The sequence below is a fragment of the Callithrix jacchus genome, chromosome 14 (assembly GCF_049354715.1).
Source record: "Callithrix jacchus isolate 240 chromosome 14, calJac240_pri, whole genome shotgun sequence".
Classification (NCBI taxonomy): Eukaryota; Metazoa; Chordata; class Mammalia; order Primates; family Cebidae; genus Callithrix; species Callithrix jacchus.
In genome coordinates, this window is record NC_133515.1 from 23337630 (window position 1) to 23357534 (window position 19905).

A 19905-nucleotide genomic window follows, 5' to 3' on the forward strand; every position below is an offset into this window, starting at 1 on the left:
TAAATACTCAGAAATGGGGTTGCTGAATCATATGGCAGTTCTCTTTTTAATTTGTAATACATTTCATCTCTCACTCTGGCAATGTCCGAGCTCCTCCCTTGGTAGAGGTAGAAAGTTCCAGAGAGGCACAGGCAGAGTCAGCAGTGAGAAGGCCTGAGACTCCTTACCAGGGTATTTCTCCCCGATGGGCTGCCTCTCACTAACTGCACAGCTCAATCACGTTTCCCTTCCCAGGGCTGCTGTGTGTCACATGCTCACACCCACATTCGCACCATCTGTGCTGGGTCAAAGAGTGACCCTGTATCCACATCCATCCAGAACCTCAGAATGTGACCATACTTGGAAATAGGGTCTTTGCAAGTATAGCTCGTTAAGATGGGGTCACATTCTTCATATTGCATAGTCATAGTACATCAATGCCTAGTGTTCTTATGAAAGAAGAAAACATCAGGGCCAGGTAGCTCACACCTGTAATCCCAGCAACTTGGGAGTCTGAGACAGGAGGCTTGCTTGAGGCCAGGAGTCCAAGACCAGCCTGGGCAACATAGCAAGACTCCATCTCTAAAACAATTTTAAAAATTAAAAAAATTAGTTGATGGTACATGTGTATAATCCCAGCTACTGGGGAGGCTGAGGCAGGAGGATTGCTGGAGCTCAACTGGAGTTGCAGTGAGTTGTGATCACACCGCTGCCCTCCAGCCTGGGCCACAGAGCAAGACCACGTCTCTATAAATAAAGAAATGTTTTAAAAAGACAGCTAGGGTCTCACACACACTATCTCTCACACACACAGGAGGGGATGTGGCGTGGAGACAGAGGCAGAGATTGGAGTGACACAGCCACAAGCCAGAGTGCCAGGGATTGCAGGCAACCACCAGATTCAGGAAGAGGCAAAGTAGGACCCACCTTTGCAGGCTTCAGAGGGACCATGACTCTGCCCCAACCTTGATCTTGCACTTGGAGCCCCCACAGCTGAGACAAAGTGAATTTCTGTTGTTGTTAGCCACTCAGTTGGTGGGCATTTGTTACTGCAGTCCTGGGAAACTAATGAGTCATCCACTCACCCACACGCAGCCTACTTACATTTTACTGGTGCTTCCTGCTAACTCCTCTCCTTTCCATCTACATGTTCCTTCCCTCCAAATCTCCCTCATCTCCCTCAAGAGGGGCTCCGCAGCCAGGAAACTTTTAATGAGTTCTGGAAAAAGTATTACTTGCACATTAAATCTATTATTTTATAAATATTATTGCTTAAGACAAAGTGAAGTTTAAAAATGAGTGATTTCAAGTTGATCAGAAGAAAAATATCAAGTGAATGTGGTGTTTGGTGACACATGAGTTGCTGAAATTTGGGAAACATTGGAATGGAAGAAACAGCACTGATTCAGGGTCTGTAATGTTGGGTCCAAATTCTGCTTTCCCTACACAGAAAAAAATGCCTCTGGGACACAGAGGCATTGTTGAAATGCTGGACCCCAGATTTCTCTTCTGTAAAATGGAATCACAAGGTCTAAATTGGAGGCTTTCTCTGAAGGATGAGGACTAAGATAGAATGAGAATGTTCCTAGCATGGTGCCTGGCATGAGCAGATGCTCAGCAGATGGGCCCTGTTGCAAACTGCTGAGGGCTCTCCTGCAGTGCCAGAAGGGACCCTAGTCATTGTCCCCACCACTCCTGTATGTCTTGAGCCAGAACCTTGTCTGGATCTTAGGAGGCAGAAAATGTATCCTGGTGGGAATGTGAGGCCCTACCTCACAATTTGCAGAAAAAGGCAGGTGGCCTTGCCCACTATGTGGGCACCTCATGATAAGCGACAACTCTCATTAGCCCTAAATCCTTCGGCGCGTTCCCACCTGGCACTATTATGCTAGGACTGCCCTCTCTCTCTGGAGGCTTGACGATAAACCCATCTTGGTTTACCCTGGACACCTGTCAGCTCTTGGCAGGGTGTAGGGCAGAGGGATACCTTTTGCATCATGAGATTGTGCAACTTGGGAGGCTGATGTGGGAGGACTTCTGTCAAGTTCACAGAAAGTTCTGGCAAGTAGGCAGGCAAGCCTCTTGCTTAGAGGATTCTACTTCACCATCTGCCAGTAAGGCAAGTGGCCACCTTGTTCAGAGGATAGACTATGGCATCCATACAGCTACCAGCATGAACTCGATGAGTGGAGGCCACATGCATCCCAGAGCTGCAGGGCCCCTGGAGGTATTGGCTTCTTGCCTGGATGCTTCCAGGATTCCCAGTTTCTGGAAGCCATGGTTGCCCCTTAGGTGACAGGCAGTGTGCCCTCGTGTGGTACCCAGTGGGTCTGAAAGGGCAGCCAGTGAGTGTGAGTCTTGGAGAGTGAACATCCCCATGAGGACTGACCCATGACCCTGACTTTATCACCAAGGGGGCCTCTACAGAGACAGGTCTTCAAATCAAGAACCAGGCAAACCCACAGAGAAAGAACCAGGCAAACTGGGAGGAGTGGGGGATGGTCAACTGTTCCCATGTGCTTCAAGAGGATTCTCCACCTCCCACAGCTCCTGGCATGGGGAGTGCAAGATAACAAGAAAAAGAAGGCAGTGAGCAGGACCCACTCTTCCTGCAGCCTCAGCTAGTCCACCTGCAGAAGTCTCTATGCATCTGGAGTTGGGATAGGTTGGGTTCTGGCTGACTTATGGAGAGCCTGCTCCTCCACGAGGCCTGTATCTGCTGCCTATAGCTGCATCAGCATAAGATTTCTTGTTTTATGTATGTATTTTCTGGTTCTGGCTCCTGGTCTGCATTTCTATGCACAAGAAGGCATGAGAAAGGTAGCGCACTGGGCTTCTAGAGACATATGCCTGACAGCATTTAGGAAAACAGCATTATAGCCTACGAGTCCCATCACACATATGTGCACACATGCCCACATGCAGGATCATGGTATGTTGGCAGGGATGTAGTTCATGCCTCTGGAGGAAATTGAAAACACTTGTTACAGAGAAAACCCAGTCGCTGGCATACTGTTCCCATTATGAAAGAGACAGAGCCTGTGATCGGTGCCCCACTGAATCACAGGATGTGTTTTATTTTATCCCTATGTTATCATGGAGGGCCATGGCTGCCGGCTATGTCAATTTCTTATGCACAATTTAGACTACAGGACAGAATAAAACAACCTCAAAAGTACAGTGTGGAAAAAACCTGCCAGTTATAAAGGGGGAGAGAATATCTCCAGGAGCCAAGAAAATCTCTTCAAGAAAAAAAAAGTAACCCATTTTACTTTTTTCCCAAACTGACAAATTTGACTTGTCAGATGTAAGTTCAACTTGTGGACAATCCACTCAAGACTGATAATCACCATAGTAACTTCTGTGTCACATGATCACACAGAAGCCTAGAGACAGGGAAAGCGGCTTTCCAGGCCACTTTTCTTCTGGTAAATTCTGTGATGTCAGCCTAATTAGCAGGAGTGGAATCAGGACCTTGGTTGAAGTAATTGGCAGCCATTCTTAAAAAAGAACAAAGGTATTTTAGCACCTTCTCTTCCTAGTTATGGGGCCTGTGCGTCTCCCTCACCCTTCTTCCTAATTGGCCAGTCTCCAAGTAGTGCCTCTAACTGTGGCTCTTTGTAGAGTCATGTCTGGAGAAAAACTCAAATTCATCTCCTGAAGCTTTCAAAATATCAGAAACTGGTGGCAGAGGGGGCCAGGAATACATTTCAGAGGTATCCTAATTCTTCTTTTTAATAGTATTGTAAATTTCAACTTCTTTCATTTCCAACTGCTTCTCCCTGCAAAATACAGGTATCATGTATTTAAAGCTCTCTGCCCATGACAACATTTTGTTCTTAGACTAGAAAATGCCATTCCCTTCATCTCACGCCAGTTAGAATGGCGATCATTAAAAAATCTGGAGACAACAGATGCTGCAGAGGATGTGGAGAAATAGGAACACTTTTACACTGTTGGTGGGAGTGTAAATTAGTCCAACCATTGTGGAAGACAGTGTGGCAATTCCTCAAGGCCTTAGAAATAGAAATTCCATTTGACCCAGCAATCCCATTACTGGGTATATATATCCAAAGGACTATAAATCATTCTACTATAAGGACACATGCACACGAATGTTCATTGCAGCACTGTTTACAATAGCAAAGACCTGGAACCAACCCAAATGCCCATTGATGATAGACTGGACTGAAAAAATGTGGCACATATACACAATGGAATATTATGCAGCAATTAAAAATGATGAGCTTGTGTCGTTTGTAGGGACATGGATGAATCTGGAGAACATCATTCTCAGCAAACTGCCACATGAACAGAAAATGAAATACTACATATTCTCACTCATAGGCGGGTGATGAACAATGAGAACACATGGACACGGGGAAGGCGGTACTACACACTGGGGTCTACTGGGGGGAATAGGGACAGAGCGGGGGCCGAGATGGGGAGGGATAGCCTGGGGAGAAATGCCAAATGTGGGTGAAGGGGAGGAAGGCAGCAAAACACACTGCCGTGTGTGTACCTATGCAACTATCTTGCACGTTCTGCACATGTACCCCAAAACCTAAAATGCAATAAAAATAAAAAAGAAAATGCCATTCCCTTCCCAAGTCACCTCTCTTTCAGTGGGGTTTAATTTTAGATGACTCTTGCCTGCTAAAAACATTGGCAATTCACCTCGGCAAGGAGGTGACAGGGCCACTTGTCCTCCTTGGCCCCTACAGTGGGGCTAAGTGGCCACCACCCCAAAGGCTGCCTTTCACGGCAAGAGAGCTGCCTTCTCCACCACCGGGCATTGTCCTGTGGAAATCTGTGCCCAGACAGCTCAGGTGGCAGCCTCTCCAAGCTCCCAGCACTCTGCTTTGTCTGCCCCGGGACAATTGCCCCATTGTCTTCAGGCTAATAAAGTTTCTGGTCAAAACACAATAATTTCAAACATCTCTTGAGCCTCTCTGCCCTCCACCTGGAACAGACGAGTACATCAGTCCCTTTGACATGGCTTCCTCCAAGTGAGTTCTGCAGCGTTAGTGCGTGGGGGTGCATTTTAATCAACCACGTTGGCTATTGCTACCTACCTGGAGTGACCCCAACCAAGCCTCACCTAAACTGTGAGCTGTGGAAATGAACAAAAGCTAGGCAAATGAGGGGCAAAGGCTATTTATTCAGAGCCTGTGCTATCGAGGGAGTCGGCCACCATTCCTTGTGTTTTGGCAGAGACTCACAGGCAGGTAGAGGAATGGGAAAGCCTCAGAGAGGAAAGGAAGGCTTTGGGTATTCCCTGATTGGAGGGTGTTGGCCTGGGGGAGATGAAGGTGGCTAAAACAAATGGAGCTTCCCATATGATTGGTTAGGGAGCATGTTTGGCTTTCTTGCATTGGTCCGAAGTTGGAAGTGGGGACAAAAACCTAGGGAATCAGGTTGAGCACAGTGGCTTGTGCCTGTTCTTCCAGTACTTTGGAGGCCTAGGTAGGCAGATCACTTGAGGTCAGGAGTTCAAGACCAGCCTGGCTGACATGGTGAAACGCTGTCTCACTAAAAATACAAAAAATTAGCTGGGCATGGTGATGCGCACCTGTAATCCCAGCTACTTGGGACACTGAGGTGGCAGAATCACTTGAACCGTGGTGGCGGAGGTTGCAGTGAGCTGAGATTGTGCCTCTGTACTCCAGCCTGGGGGACAGAGTGAGACTCCATCTTAAAAAACAAAAATGAAAAAAGCCTAGGCAATCAGTCAGTTATTAGTCGAGTCCTAGAATTTGGGGGCTGATTGTTATAGGGGCTGTTGTCTGGCTTCTGGGATGACTGCTACAGATTGTGGGTCAGAGTTTCGTCTTTCTATGTGGTCTTGACATTGTGTATATTCACTCTCTGAGTGTGTACAGGCTCTCTTCTCCCAGAACCTACTTAAAATCAGTAAGAGATCGAACAGACGGGTGTGCAGAGCGAACATCATCATTTGTACAAATAGCCACAGGTGGAAATTCTGCATGCCTTTGAGAGAACTGAGTTTGAGAGGCTCTACTTCAACGGCTTCCTCGGCCCAGCTAAAGCCTCTCTCACTGAAAGCCCATTCATTTTTCTCAGGCATTGCTGGGAATTCAGGACTCTGTGTTGGAGGCCGACACTGGGTACCATGAGTGTAAGCCATGAACTGGGGCAAGTCCTCCTGGAACACACACACCCAGCTTCTTTTTCCTTCCTCTTCTGTCCCTTCCCAGGGAGTCCTCTTTGCACCATCCCACCCACTGGCCAAACTTCAGGGTCTTGTCTTCATACTTACTGCTTTTTTCTATGGGAAAAGTCATTGAGGAGGCAGTCAAGGTTCATTTATTTTTAATGGAGACAATGCCCCCAAACAGGAACTGAGTCGCTAGTTATGAAATATCAGACCCCTCGCAGCAGGTGGTGGTTCTGAAACACCCTGGTCCGGATGGCAGCCGACTCCACCCACACGTCAGGCGGGACACAGCACTTCCAGACACACTCCTTGTTTAGATGAGGAGATTCTGCCCCCAGTAACATTCTAGATCTTTCCAGAGGTCACAGACTGAAGGCTTGGGGGCTACAGTCTGGAATGTGTTTTGCTTGGCACATGTGAATTTTAAGTTGTTTAATGACGTGTCAAGATTTAAAGATCAGGAGCTGACCTTTTATGTTAAAAAGAAAATCTATATTTTCCAACTTGTCTTGGAAAATGGGATGCTCTGGCAACACTTGGCTGTCTTCCCACCTGCAGATGCTCAGCAGAATGGCAGCTGCCCTGCTGAGAAGAAGCCCCTGTTCCCCTCCTTACCACTCTCCCTGACTGGCCTGCAGTTTTCTCCTGTGTCACAGTTATGGACTGACTGCTTGTGTCCTGCCAAATGCATATGTTGAAATCCTAATCCCCAAGGTGATCATATCAGGAGATGAGGCCTTTGGGAGGTGATGAGGTCACAAGGGTGGAGCCCTCATGAATGGGATTAGCGTCCTTATGAAAGAGACCCCAGAGAGCTCTCTTTCCACCATTCAAGAAAATGAGAAGTTGAAGTCTACAACCTGGAACAGGGTCCCTGCCAGAACCCGGCCATGCTGGCACCTGATCTCGGACTTTGAGAGCTGTGAGAGGTAATTTTCACTTGTTTACAAGTCATCCCATCTATGGTGCTCTGCTATGGCAGTCCAAACTGGCTAAGCCAGTCACCCTCTTGGCCAAGTGGGCATCTGATCCAGAATAACTCATTACTATCTGAGGAAAGTCCCATTATCCCTTTTCCCAGAAGTTTTTATTTCTGGTAGCTTCATGGGGGTTCACCAAGCAGTGGATATAGAGCGACTCTCTATCTTTGACTTGACCTCCTGAGGACTTAGATGGATGGGTGTGTTTCTTGGGAGGTCTCTCTTTCCTCTCCCCACCCCTTTTCCCATGAGAAATGCCTTCTCTTGTCTCAGAAACAAGGGAAGGGGCCAGTGTCTGCCAATGTCTGCAGAGCCCAGAGCAAACGTCTGAGAGATTCAGTGTGAGTGTGCTGGTTGCCTGCTACAGATTAGGCTTGGCAGGTGGTGGTAGGTGGTTAAAGTTCCAGTTTCAGAGTCAAGTATAAGTTATTACTGGTCAGGGTCTCAGCTTTCTCATCTGTAAAATGGGAAGATTCCTAGCTCTCACATTTATAAGGCTCCACTGGGCATGTGTAAAATATGGCTATTAGGGAATATTGTTGGCTGTTAACTCTATCCACCAGGACAGGCTGATTATGCTATGGTGAAAAATAAACCCAAAACTCAGTGTCTGCACCCAGCACACATTTATCTCTTGTGCATGCTACATGCCTATCTTGAATTGGCAAGGTTCTATTCTCAGTCACCTTCACTCAGGAGTACTGGATAGAAGAACCCCACCCTCCCCCACCCTGCCACAGTAGTGCGGTCAGTCTCTATGGCAGGGGAAAGGGGATACAGTGTATCAAGCCTTGGGCTTGAAGGTCTATTTCCAGAAGAGACATCATTACTGCAACTCAAAATCATTTGGCCAAAGTGAGTCACAAGCCAAGTCTAACTTCAAGGAGTGTGGCCCCAAGCCTCTGATTCAAAGTGCCACTATCTTAATGTGTTTGAGCTCCTGTAACAAAATACCACAAGCCAGGTGACTTATAAACAACAGAAATTATTTCTCCCAGTTCTAGAGGCTAGAAAGTCTAAGACCAAGGCACTGGCAGATTTGGTGTCTAATGAGGACCCATTTCCTGGTTCATAGAAGGCAACTTCTTGCTGTGTCATTCTCTGGGGCCTCTTTTATAAGGCACTGATCCGATTAATGACAGCTCTGCCTTTATGACCTAAGCACCTTCCAGAGCCCCCACCTCCTAGCGTCCTCACTGGGGGCTCAGTTTCTCCATATGAATTCTCGGGGGGAAACAAGTGTTCAGACCATGGCAGCTCTCTCTTCCCTCACAGCATGGCAGGCTCTCCAACTATAACACCATGCCCCGTGACTCACTTCCAAGGAGACCTTCTGGAAAGGTTTCTCCCAAGAGATAGAAGAATGCGTATTGCCTCAAGTTTTAGTTCCATAGGTTCACCTAACAGTGAGGTAATGGTGACACATTCTCAGTGAAAAGAACCTAAAGCCCAATATGTCCTGTGCTTCAGCTTATAAAGTATGTTCTTCAGACCTGACCCAAGACTACTCTGGGATTTTTAAGTCAGAAGAGAGCCAGAGCCTATTCAGTGTGCTGTTTGACTCTGATCCCAGCAGCCAGTGCCCCATGAACGGGATGAGCAGGACTTCCTTCAACTCAGGGTTCCCGTGAAATTAAAAAGAATTCTCTTAACTTGGCATTATTGAACATTATTCATACTTCTTCCAAGGTCCCACAAGAGTTTACCTCCTCTCATTGCATTGTGAAGACCTCTGTGGGGAACAATGCATGGGTCCTTGGGGTGTAATAGGGGACTACAGGGAAGGGTCACCTCCACCTAACAGCCTGAATCAGTTTACTCCTCAGGAGCAACAGAAAGTGGTCTCTCCAGTGCCATGAAACCCCCAAAAGTGTCAACCAGTATTACAGGCCTGCCTGATTTACAACCCTCAAATGCAACACAGTGTCCTTCTGAGGCAACTCTAAAGAAAGCCAGGAAAGGTTTGCTAAGAAAGTTGCTGTTAAAAACAGAAGAAAAAGACTCTTACCCCATTGCTCTGTGCCACAGTATTTGATAAAAAATAAAGGGAAAAATAATTTTCAAAATGATTTCAGAAATGCTGTGAAAGATAGCAAAGAACAGAGCCCTCAAAGAACAGGCCCCAGGACAGGATAATCACTCAACAACATACAACACTGTGTAGTGCAGTTGAGTGCTAGCTGTCATTGAGTGCTTGCTGTTGAGTGCTAGCTGTCATTGAGTGTTTGTTGTTGAATGCTAGCTGTCACTATGTGCTTGCTGTTGAGTGCTAGTTGTCACTGAGTGCTTCCTGTTGAGTGCTAGCTGTCATTGAGTGCTTGCTGTTTAGTGCTAGCTGTCACTGCGTTCTTGCTGTTGAGTGCTAGTTGTCACTGAGTGCTTGTTGAGTTCTAGCTGTCACTGAGTGCTTGCTGTTGAGTGCTAGTTGTCGTTGAGTGTGTGTTGAGTTCTAGCTGTTGTTGAGTGCTTGTTGTTGAGTGCTAGCTGTTGCTGAGTGCTTGTTATTGAGTGCTAGCTGTTGCTGAGTGCTTGTTGTTGAGTGCTAGTTGTTGCTGAGTGCTTGTTGTTGAGTGCTAGCTGTTGCTGAGTGCTTGTTGTTGAGTGCTAGCTGTTTCTGAGTGCTTGTTGTTGAGTGCTAGCTGTTGCTGAGTGCTTGTTGTTGAGTGCTAGCTGTTGCTGAGTGCTTGTTGTTGAGTGCTAGCTGTTGCTGAGTGCTTGTTGTTGAGTGCTAGCTGTTTCTGAGTGCTTGTTGTTGAGTGCTAGCTGTTGCTGAGTGCTTGTCCTGTCTTGGGCCCTGTTCTTAGCCTTTGATGTACATTTCTCCATTGAACTTCCACAATAGCCCTATTAGGCAGCTTGTATTATTATTTCAGTTTTACAGATAAGGATTGGTTTTATCTTAGAGCGGTTCTGAATCTTACAAAAAGAAAAAAAAACTATTCCCTGGAACTGAATTGGCTCCAAAATAGCCCCGTCTTGGGCTAAATATGGGATGTGACAAAGCCACCATCAAGCTAGGTCCCCCTGTCCTGACAGCTTCCCACCCCTTCCCTGCCCCTCTAGTCCTGCTTTCCAGGGGGTAATGCACCTTCCCACTTCTCCTGGGAGGGGTGGGCATCCTCCCAGTCCCATAATCTGTGCCAGGTCCTCATATGAGGACTTGGCAGGATTCAGCAGAGATGGAGACCTCTGCTCCACTCATCTCTTTACATATAGTAATTTAATGAGGACAGAAACTATGTAGAGCTTGTAATGGCAAAACCAAGCAGCCCAAGCTTCAAGCCGCTAAACCATGCTGCCTCCTATTGTAATACGATTATATTATAACCCAAGTTTGAGAGACCACCCACTGTTTTCTTTATTGGATCCTTCCAATAAAGCATCCATGCTGGTAGCACAATTCTCCGCAGAAATAGAAAATGGCTATTCTAAAATAAATCCGAGGACACACCCAGCCACAAAGTGGGAGGTGTATTATGCAAATGCACCCAAGACCTCTGGGTCTGGCAGTCAGACCCACAGCAACAGCCTATGTTTGCTCAGGGCTAAGAATGCACGACTCAGACACTGAGAGTCTCTGAGCTGCTGCAAACTCATCCTCCCCTCCCTATTAAAGGCCATTCTGATCACCCTGGGTGTTGGGTTTCCCACAAAGAGCAGTTGAGAGCCAAGGTAGGGTGAGGAGCCAAGAGGAGGTAGGGAGAGCCGGAGATGGCAGCTGGCAACAGGACACAGAAAGAAAAGGGACTTCAAAGGCAGATCTAAGAATTCACAGGGCTTTTTGGTGCAGAGTCTGGAGATGATGTGCAGAACTTGCACCTTGAAAGGGGGAGGAAAAGAAGGAAGAACAAATCATTAGCCCCTGACCTCAGATGGCTAAAGGAGAGAATGTATTTCGTGTCTACCATATCTTTACATCCTTCAGTGACACATTTGTCCATGTCACTGATCTTTCTGGCAAAAAAGAAAAACAAAAAACAAAAAACATGTGCTGTGTGACTGGTGGGATGAAGGTAAAGGTTGCCCAGGTGAATCCTCAACACATGCTGCCACATTGGCCACCAGGATGTGACCTAAAGGTGCAAGGAGCCAGGCCTTACTGCCCTACATCAAACCATCAAACTCCAGGCCACAGGAGGAAATAGAACTGAGATCTCTGGACCTGGGGCCTGCTCAGGTATGAAGATCGGGTGCATTGAAAATGTCACCCCCATCCCCTCTAATAGCACCTGCAGGAAGAGGGGATCACCATGGTTGCCATCTGTAAACAGGACTCCTTAAAATATTTTCTGTTAATAAATTGCCTTCATGTCAACTAAAAAAAGCGAGAGAGAGAGAGAGAGAGAGAATTCACACAAAATGATGCCCAGTCTTGGTCTCCGTCGTGAGGGACCCAGGAACAATGGGTGGGGGTTCATTTGCATAACACACCACCAGGGAGAGTACTGTCACCTGCCCTCCTGGGTCCTGAAGAAAACCCTTCACTCCAATTCCTTGTGCACTGTTTCTAAAGGCAGGAAAGGTATACACTTCTAGAAGGACAGTCACATAAAACGCTAGAAGAATAATGTGCTTTATTTAAGTGCTAAGAGATACCCTTGATGCTTGTGTTACCTGGAAGTTGGCTTCAGGGAAACACTTCATTGACCTTCTCTCAAGGATAAATGAGCGGCAGGGACAGGGAAGGGAGAAAGGTTATTTTAACATTTTATTCAGTCTCTGAGATTCTTCGGAGATCACCTTAGGAATGTTCTTGACCTGAGTCCTCTTACTAAGTGTAATCACGTAGTCTGCCAGACTGCATCATTAACCCTACTTTGCAGCTGAGTCAACTACAAGAGATGACTTTTCTAGGCTGGTGGAATGGAATTTGCCATGTACCGCATGCAGCCATGTACTGGATCGGTCGATCCAGGTGCAATTTCTTTGATGGTGTTATTGACGGGTGGCAGGGGAGTGGCAAATGCAAGAGGAGATACGGGATGAAGCCCAGTGCAGGGAAGGTTGGGCTGGGGCAGGATCAGGGAGCCAGGGTATGGGGCTGAAACCCTGGTTAATAGTAGCAAAAGAAATGGGCACCACAATCCCAAAGGACTTCCAGAAGCTTCTTCCCTCCCCCACAGCTGGGCGCAGAGCCTTACCTCCCCTCCGCCTTGGTCCTGTCTCCCTGTTTGGCAAGACTCCCATGTCATCTGCTCTTCTTTACCTCTGGTCCCTCTTGGCACTGGAAATACTATGTGAACCCAGCAGTTGCACAGGATTCTAGGAATTGCTCCTTTCCAGCTTCCTGAACTGGTTTTCAAATTCACCTCAGAGGTACCTTTAAAAATCATGCTCCAAGACCGGGCCTGGTGGCTCATGCCTGTAATCACAGCACTCTGGGAGGTTGAGGCAAGAGGACCGCCTGAGCCCAGGAGTTCAAGAGCAACCTGGGCAACATAGTAAGACCTGTCTCTACAAAATAATAAAAGAATTATCTCGGTGTGGTGGTATGCCACTGCACTCCAGCCTAGATGACAGTGAGACACCCTGTTTCAAGAAAACCTCACAAAACCCCACACTCCATACAGTCAGGAGGTCTGCCATCCACAGACTCCAGACCAATGGTTCCAGCAGCCAGGCAGGAGCAGCATGGGCAATGTCAGTAGCCTGCACATCAGGCTAGCTTTTCTGAGGTCACAAAGTCTGCGTGGAAGTGGAGAATCCATAAGGGTCAGACCCTCCACAGGAGGAGGCCTTCCCTCCCCAAGCACTAACCTCCCTGACATGGTGCCCTCCTCTCAGCCCTGGCCTGCACGCTCCTGCTGAGGTAACCTGTCCCCACTCCATGTTAGAAAACCATAAAACCCCCAAGAGACATTTCTACCAAGTGATCTAAAGACTGAGATTCACCTTATAAAATTTATAAAACTTAACATGTAGAAGAGCCCAGTTTTAATGCCTCCAACTTTTATTTTCCAAAGAACAGTTAGTAGACTTGGCCCTGGGGGGACGAGAGCCCGGCTTTCAGACAAGGAGCCTCACCAGCAATTCTGTACGTTTGAAGTGGCAGAGGTTTTCTGTGAACTTGTGGCTTGTGTCATTTCTAAACACGGTAGTGTAAATGGGATTGTCTTTATTTTGCAAATGAGAAAATGGAAGCGCCAGAGGGACAAAAGGACTCTCTCAAGGTGCCATGGTGAGAAGGAGGCAGAAGGAGGACTTCACCTTTGTCTTGATTTCACTGACTGCTGTTCATCGTGCCACAGGTGTCTTCAAAAAGCAGTCGTTCTCCCACTGGAATGTTTATGTGAGAGGGAAATGTGATACTGTAATATAATTTCAGTGGGGCTGGTCATCCCTGCAAGGCTGAAATGACCCTCTCTGTTTTAATGTGAAAGGAAGCATCATCTTCTCTCCCATTCCCACACAGGATGTGTGCAGCATCTTCGAGTCTCTGCCTCGTGATTCTAGATCTGTAGTAAGCTCTCCATGGCAAGAAAGCCTTGCACTTCACTGAGGGAGTGGATCTTCCAGTTACGTGTTTTTCTGAAGCAACTGGAATTCTTTGCTTTTTGTAGCAAGACAGGCTTTTAAAATTTTCTGGGAGAGAAGGAGGATTGGCCAGAAAAGGCATGAAGAGTGGGAGAAGCGTGCATTGTGGACCTGTCTGAGTGTGGGAGTATGTCCCGATAATCAAGAGACTGAGGAGTAGCATCCTCTGTACCCCACAGTGTTCTAAATGGAGGAAACTAACAAGGTAATTGCAGGGGAATAACACACTGTGAATGTTATGTGGGATTTGAAATTGTTATCTCAAGAGTGATCAGGTGGAGAGAGGAAGGGTGAACTCTTTCAGACTAGGTTTAGACTAGGTTTGTTTTCTGCAGTGTATTTCCACTGTTAAAAGGGATTTTGTTCCCTACTTTTTCTGCTGGTGGACATTTCCCTTGGGGGATCCTGGCCAATGAAAGGTCACGCAGAGACCAGTCACTCTCAGGGATGCCAGCAGAGCCAATCAGACACATGCCCTAGATTTCCCCAGAGCAGACTGAGTGAACCATAGGAGGGTCTGTCTGATATTTATCTTGGCAGAATTCTCAAATGAGTTAGCAAATAGTGGCTGGAGATAAAGTGAGACTTTGAGCAACCTCTGGACTGACTCTGATTACCCTCCACGCCCCACCTGGGCAAGGAGGAGAGACTAGAAAGCCAGCAGCAAACAGTAAACTTTTCCAAGAATCAGGAAGGAAGGAGTTCCTGACACCCTGAAGCAAAAACAACCTCAAAATTCCCCTGATGACAGATCCATGGGAGCTGGGGTCAAGGTAGCCTTGCACTTCACTGAGGGAGGTGTCATCACCAAATGTGCTGGACATTGGCTACCCATGGAAGACAGATAAAAGAAAATAGTGGAGAGCATGCTTATGACATGGGGACAGGAAAGGGAAGGCCTTGAGTAAGACACAAATCACAAAAGCAAATAGAGAAAGAGTGATGTCTACTTTCAATGAAATGTGAAACTTCTGATTCAAAATCAGAAACCTCTAGAAGCTGAGATCAAAGGCAAGCAACGGAGTTGGAGAAGATGTTTCTAACATATTTGTGTGTGTGCCTATGTATATGTAAGTGTGTAATGTGCATACATATACACATGAATTCTGATGGTTATCTAGGCTCTATGAAGAACTCCTATCTATTAATAAGAAAAAAGACCAAGATCAACAACCTCGTAGACAAATGGTTGAAGAAGATGACCAGCTAGTCCACAGAAAATAAAATGCAAATGGAGTGGGAGGGCCCAGAAGAAATCTTGCTTTATCTAAATTGTGTTGATTATGAGAGCATATGCTTATATTAATTTTATAAGTAAAAACAGAGAAAAAGTACCTGAAGATTAAACCAAGCAATGTGATGTGTTAGTCACATCACACACAGGAAGGGAGCTCTCAGCCTGTAAAATATGAGCCCATTTGTGTGAAGCTGAGCAGATGGGGAGAAGTCTTAGGACTCCAAGAGAGGAAGACCACAGGGCATGGAGAGCCAAGGGACGGGGCAGAGAGGCTCTGGGAGGGCGCCCAGCCATGTGGCTCAGTGCAGCTGGTGCAGAGCTCAGCTATACCCTGGGGCTGGGCACTCAGCACAGTGTAGTCAGATGAAGGCAGGAGAGTGGGGCAGGGATTCTCCATTTGAGTCATGGTGACAAGCAGGGCCTCAGTCCCTGGGAAGGATGGAATCCAAATTTAATTCACTTCTGAACACTGTTCTATAATCTATGCTTCATTTAGATACTAGTAAGCCTAAAAGAGCTGAAAAATCATTTTATTTCCCCTTCCAACATACAATTTCTAAGACATTTGAATCATTGATGTTGAAGTTTCTTTGAGAATGAGTTGAGTGTCCAATTTTCAGCCTGAAAACAAAGCCTCAGCCACAATCTTCATCTCACCCCCTTTCTCTCTGTTTATTTTCTTTACAAAAAAATTCCCCCATCTTTGTTCTTTAACAAAATGTCGCGTGCATCTTCTAAGTTCCAAGAACTGCACTGGCTTCCAGGAGACAGTGGCAACCCTGGCTCTGACCTCATGGCATGACCAAAGGGAAGGTCTCAGCCAGGGATGTGAGGGACATTGGAAAGAGGACACTGGTGAGCAACGGGGTCTTCCTTGGGTTGGGGAGGAGAGTTACTTCCCTAGTAGCCCACAGCTACTGGTAGGGGCCACCCTGGGCAGACAAATGGTCTGAATTTATATTGACAAAAAGCAAGTGCTGACGCCTTCCCAATCACAGTTCCTTCAAAAACTTCAGGGTTTCTTGGGAAGGGAAGTGAACATTAGTTGAGCCTCTGAGATGTGCCAGGACTGTACTAGGAAGCTTCACAGATGCTAGTATTTAGATTGGATATGCCTCCTGGAGTGCTGCGCTGTCTGTTATGGGAAATCAAAACAGCCATTGCACTTCTGTAGTGTTCACAAGGAGCCTCACTTCTGGGCTTGGGCAGGCTGAGGAGTTCCAGGTTGGAGGATCAGATTTGGTGACTGCATAGGAACTGTTGTCCTTTTTTCTCTTTTGAGATATGAAATTTGCTCCATATCTCAGAAGAGTGTGTGCCTCCATCCCACACTTGGAACACGTGCTATTATTCTTTAAAAAAAAATCTGTTGAACATATTAAATGCTCTGCTTTCATCACAGGTTATATTGTGCTGGGGCAGCAGGCTTATGGTGCAAGAGCAGTGCACTGTGTGTCCGCTAGGGCCCCCCTGTCATTTCAGTTGGTCTCCTTGACACGCCCCAGCTTGCTGCCCCCCAGGCTGTCTTGGAGAGACACATTTGTGTTTTGTAATACAGCATGCCATGCACTACTATATGGAGATACTTTATAAAGGAGTCCACATGACACAAGGAAACCAGGAGAAAACAATCCTAGAAATCCCCAGAGCTTGGAAGCTGGGACATGCAAGTGAGATATGGCGTGTGCTATCAAGTGGCAATCTCCTTCCAGCAGGAAAGCCACTGTTGTCATTGCTTTAGGCAGGAGCTGGGATTAAGCACATCTACCACCCAGAAAATAATACAAATAAGAACCACGGTCCAAATCCAACACGAGTCTCACCCGTTCTCTAAAATGTGGAAGCGTGTAGATCTTAGCATCTCTGTCCTTTCTCTGGCTTGGAGGAAGTTGGGCTCCTGGGTACTGTCTCATCAATCACGCCCAGTACCTGTGGACAGGTGCCTCCCCTGCTCTCTGGATAATTGGATTTGGATGGATTGGGAACAGAAGGGAGCTTTGATTGATCCTCTTGTCTGTACTTGTGACCTTCAACTCCCTGTGGTGTAGGGTATTGGTTTAGTCTCCCTGTCTTCTCCTGGTGTCCCTCCAGCTCAAATCCTGCTCTTCCCCTACATGCTTGAGTGGCCTGCTCACTTTGGGCTCTCTCTCCTTGACCCCTGGAACACCACCTCTTGGGTCTTAATAATCCGGAAGCTTCTCACCTGGTGGTAGCTCTGATATTATCCTCTTCGTTCACTGGAAGCTTCCAGATCCTGCCCCCTCAATCCATTTTCTCCCCACAGGCCTTCCTCAGAAACACAACAACATGTATTGCTTATATCATTGTGTACCAAATGACTGGCAAAGAGGATGAGTGAGTGAGGGCCAAGGGGGACGGATCAGAGGAGAAACATTCCAAGAGAGTGGGAACCCAGGGAAGGCTTCTCAGAGGAGCTGGGACACACTGGGGCCTGAAAGAAGTGGACATTTAGATGAGCAAAAAGACTGCAGGAGTGTCCAATCTTTTGGTTTCACTGGGCCACATTGGAAGAAGAGTTGTCTTGAGCCACATGTAAAATACAGTAACAATAGCTGATGCACAACAACAACAACAACATCAGAAAAACGACTGATAATGCTTTAAGAAAGTTTACAAATTTATGTTGGGCCACATTCAAAGCCATCCTAGGCCACATGCAGCCTGCGGGCTGTGGGTTGAACAGGCTTGAGCTAAGCAGGTGTGTTCTGAGCTGGAGAGAAGGCCAGTCCCATGCTTTATCGTTTGTGGTATCACCAACCAATGATACTTTAAACGGTTGGTGGGTACAGGCCCTGGGCAGGGAGATAGTAAGAAAAAGCTTACAAAAGAAAAGGAGGAGGAGGGGAGTTGCAGGTCATAGAGGGCCTTGAAAGTGAGACTGAAGGTTTGGGCCCTCCCCCATGGGCACGCCACTGAGCAGGGACCCTGTCACTGTTAGTTCTGTCTTCCATCTTTGGAAATAATGACATAGTCAACTACTCCTCTACAAAAAGAGTCACACACACACACACACACACACACACACGTGGAAGCTTCCAGATCCTGCCCCCAACCCATTCTCTCCCCACAGGGCTTCCTCAGAAACACAACAAACGTATACTGCTTACACCATTGTGTGCCAAATGACTGGCCCAGAGGATGAGTGAGTGAGGGCCAACCTAGGCTAGGGGACGGGTCAGAGAAGAAAATTCAAAGAGTGGGAACTCAAGGAAGGTTTATTGCTTAAAGAAGGGTGATACGTACTTCCTGGTCAGGATCACCCTCTGGCTTTTCTATTGAAGTTTAGTTTCTCAAGCTCACCAACATCCATTTGGGGCATCTTCTCTTGGCATCCACCCTAGTTCCATTACAGCCAAAGCTGGAGGTGTTGGGGAATGTCACATGCTTCAGGGGTGTCTGTGTAGTTTGCTTTTTACCCAGCTGAACTCACAGCTTTAATGTGTGAAGGCGATCTTCCAGTTCAAGAGGACAGAGTTGGTGCCCCTGTCTGTACCAACCTAAGAGAGCTTTCTGTTTCCTGCTTCCTGCTCTGTGGACTCCCCATATGCCCCTGTAGTATTTGCCTAATACTTTGGAACCAACAATAATAACGTATGAAATCTTTATTTCAAACACAGTTTGAATTTCATCCATCTTCATCTTACCCAAAGGGATAGATTCTATAGTCCTCAATCTGGATGGTCAGAGCTGAGAAATCCCCTTACCTCCAAACACGGGCACTTTTATTTTGTAACCACTGTCTGTCTGGTTTTCTGTTTTGAAGTCTCCCTGGGTGATGGTGCCGCCAGATAAAAGTTGTAATGAGAGAAGGAGGGTGGGAGGGAAGGTCCGGTGACAAGGCAAGGCGGAAGGTAATGGAGACCTTCTCCAATCAGAAGTCTAGAAGGCAGGGCACGCAGTAGGTCTGCAGAATGAGTCAGAACCCGCCTATGAATGCTGTCTATTCATGGCTCCAGGCTTTTGTTAAAGTCTGGGCCTACATTTTAAAGAGGGAGTGGGGGAACTGGCCAGACTGGTCTGACAACTAAGGAGTGGTGAACTCTTCCCTGAGGCTAGTGCTCAGGTGGATGAAGTCATCAATATTTTCTGGGCAGTCCTAATCTGTGATTAACTTTTTTCTCTGCTGTGAAATAACAGCCTTCTTTTCAGCCTGCTAACAATAAGAAAACCTGGCTGCCTGTCTGGGGGATATTTTATGCCAGGCTTCAGTAGAGGCATATTTGAGAAGCCATTTGGGACTCCTGTCCCTGGGGAAAGCCCAGCAGAGTATAGGGAGGGGTCTGAGTGGTGGCGGAGTCCTCCCAGCCCTGGTCCTGGTGGTTCCGGTATACTTTGATGTCCTGACTTCAAACTCAGCTTACTCAAAGCAAATGTCCGTTTTCGTTCTTACTCCCTTCTTGTTTAAGGCCTCACCACTGACCAGGAAGACTTGATAGAACCATCTAGTAACTCTTTCAAAAAAAATTGGTTATTTTTTTATTGTACTTTAGGTTCTGGGGTACATGTGTAGATCATGCAGGATTGTTGCATAGGTACATACATGGCAATGTGATTTGCTGCCTGCATTCCCCCCGTCACCTATATCTGGCATTTCTCCATGGGTTATCCCTCCCTGACCTCCCCACCCGCCACTGTCCCTCCCCTAGCCCCCCACCAACAGACCCCAGTATGTGATCCTCCCCTCCCTGTGTCTGTGTATTTTCATTGTTCAACACCCACCTATGAGTGAGAACATGCAGTGTTTGATTTTCTGTTTTTGTGTCAGTTTGCTGAGAATGATGGTTTCCAGATTTATCTATGTCCCTACAAAGGACATGAACTCATCATTTTTTATGGCTGCATAGTATTCCATGGTGTATATGTGCCACATTTTCTTTGTTCATTCTATAATTGGTGGACATTTGGGTTGTTTCCAGGTCTTTGTATTGTAAACAATACCACAATGAACATACTTGTGCATGTGTCTTTACAATAGA

At 46.8% G+C, this 19905-nt stretch overlaps 1 pseudogene across 1 annotated transcript; it reads left to right on the forward strand.

Moving 5' to 3' along the window:
• The first annotated feature begins 8591 nt into the window (after positions 1 to 8591).
• LOC108588104 (small ribosomal subunit protein uS11 pseudogene) lies at positions 8592 to 17746 on the forward strand (annotated as a pseudogene). Its single transcript, XR_013526791.1, has 3 exons — positions 8592 to 8764; positions 10793 to 10809; positions 10948 to 17746. The product of XR_013526791.1 is annotated as a small ribosomal subunit protein uS11 pseudogene (transcript).
• The last annotated feature ends 2159 nt before the right edge of the window (positions 17747 to 19905 follow it).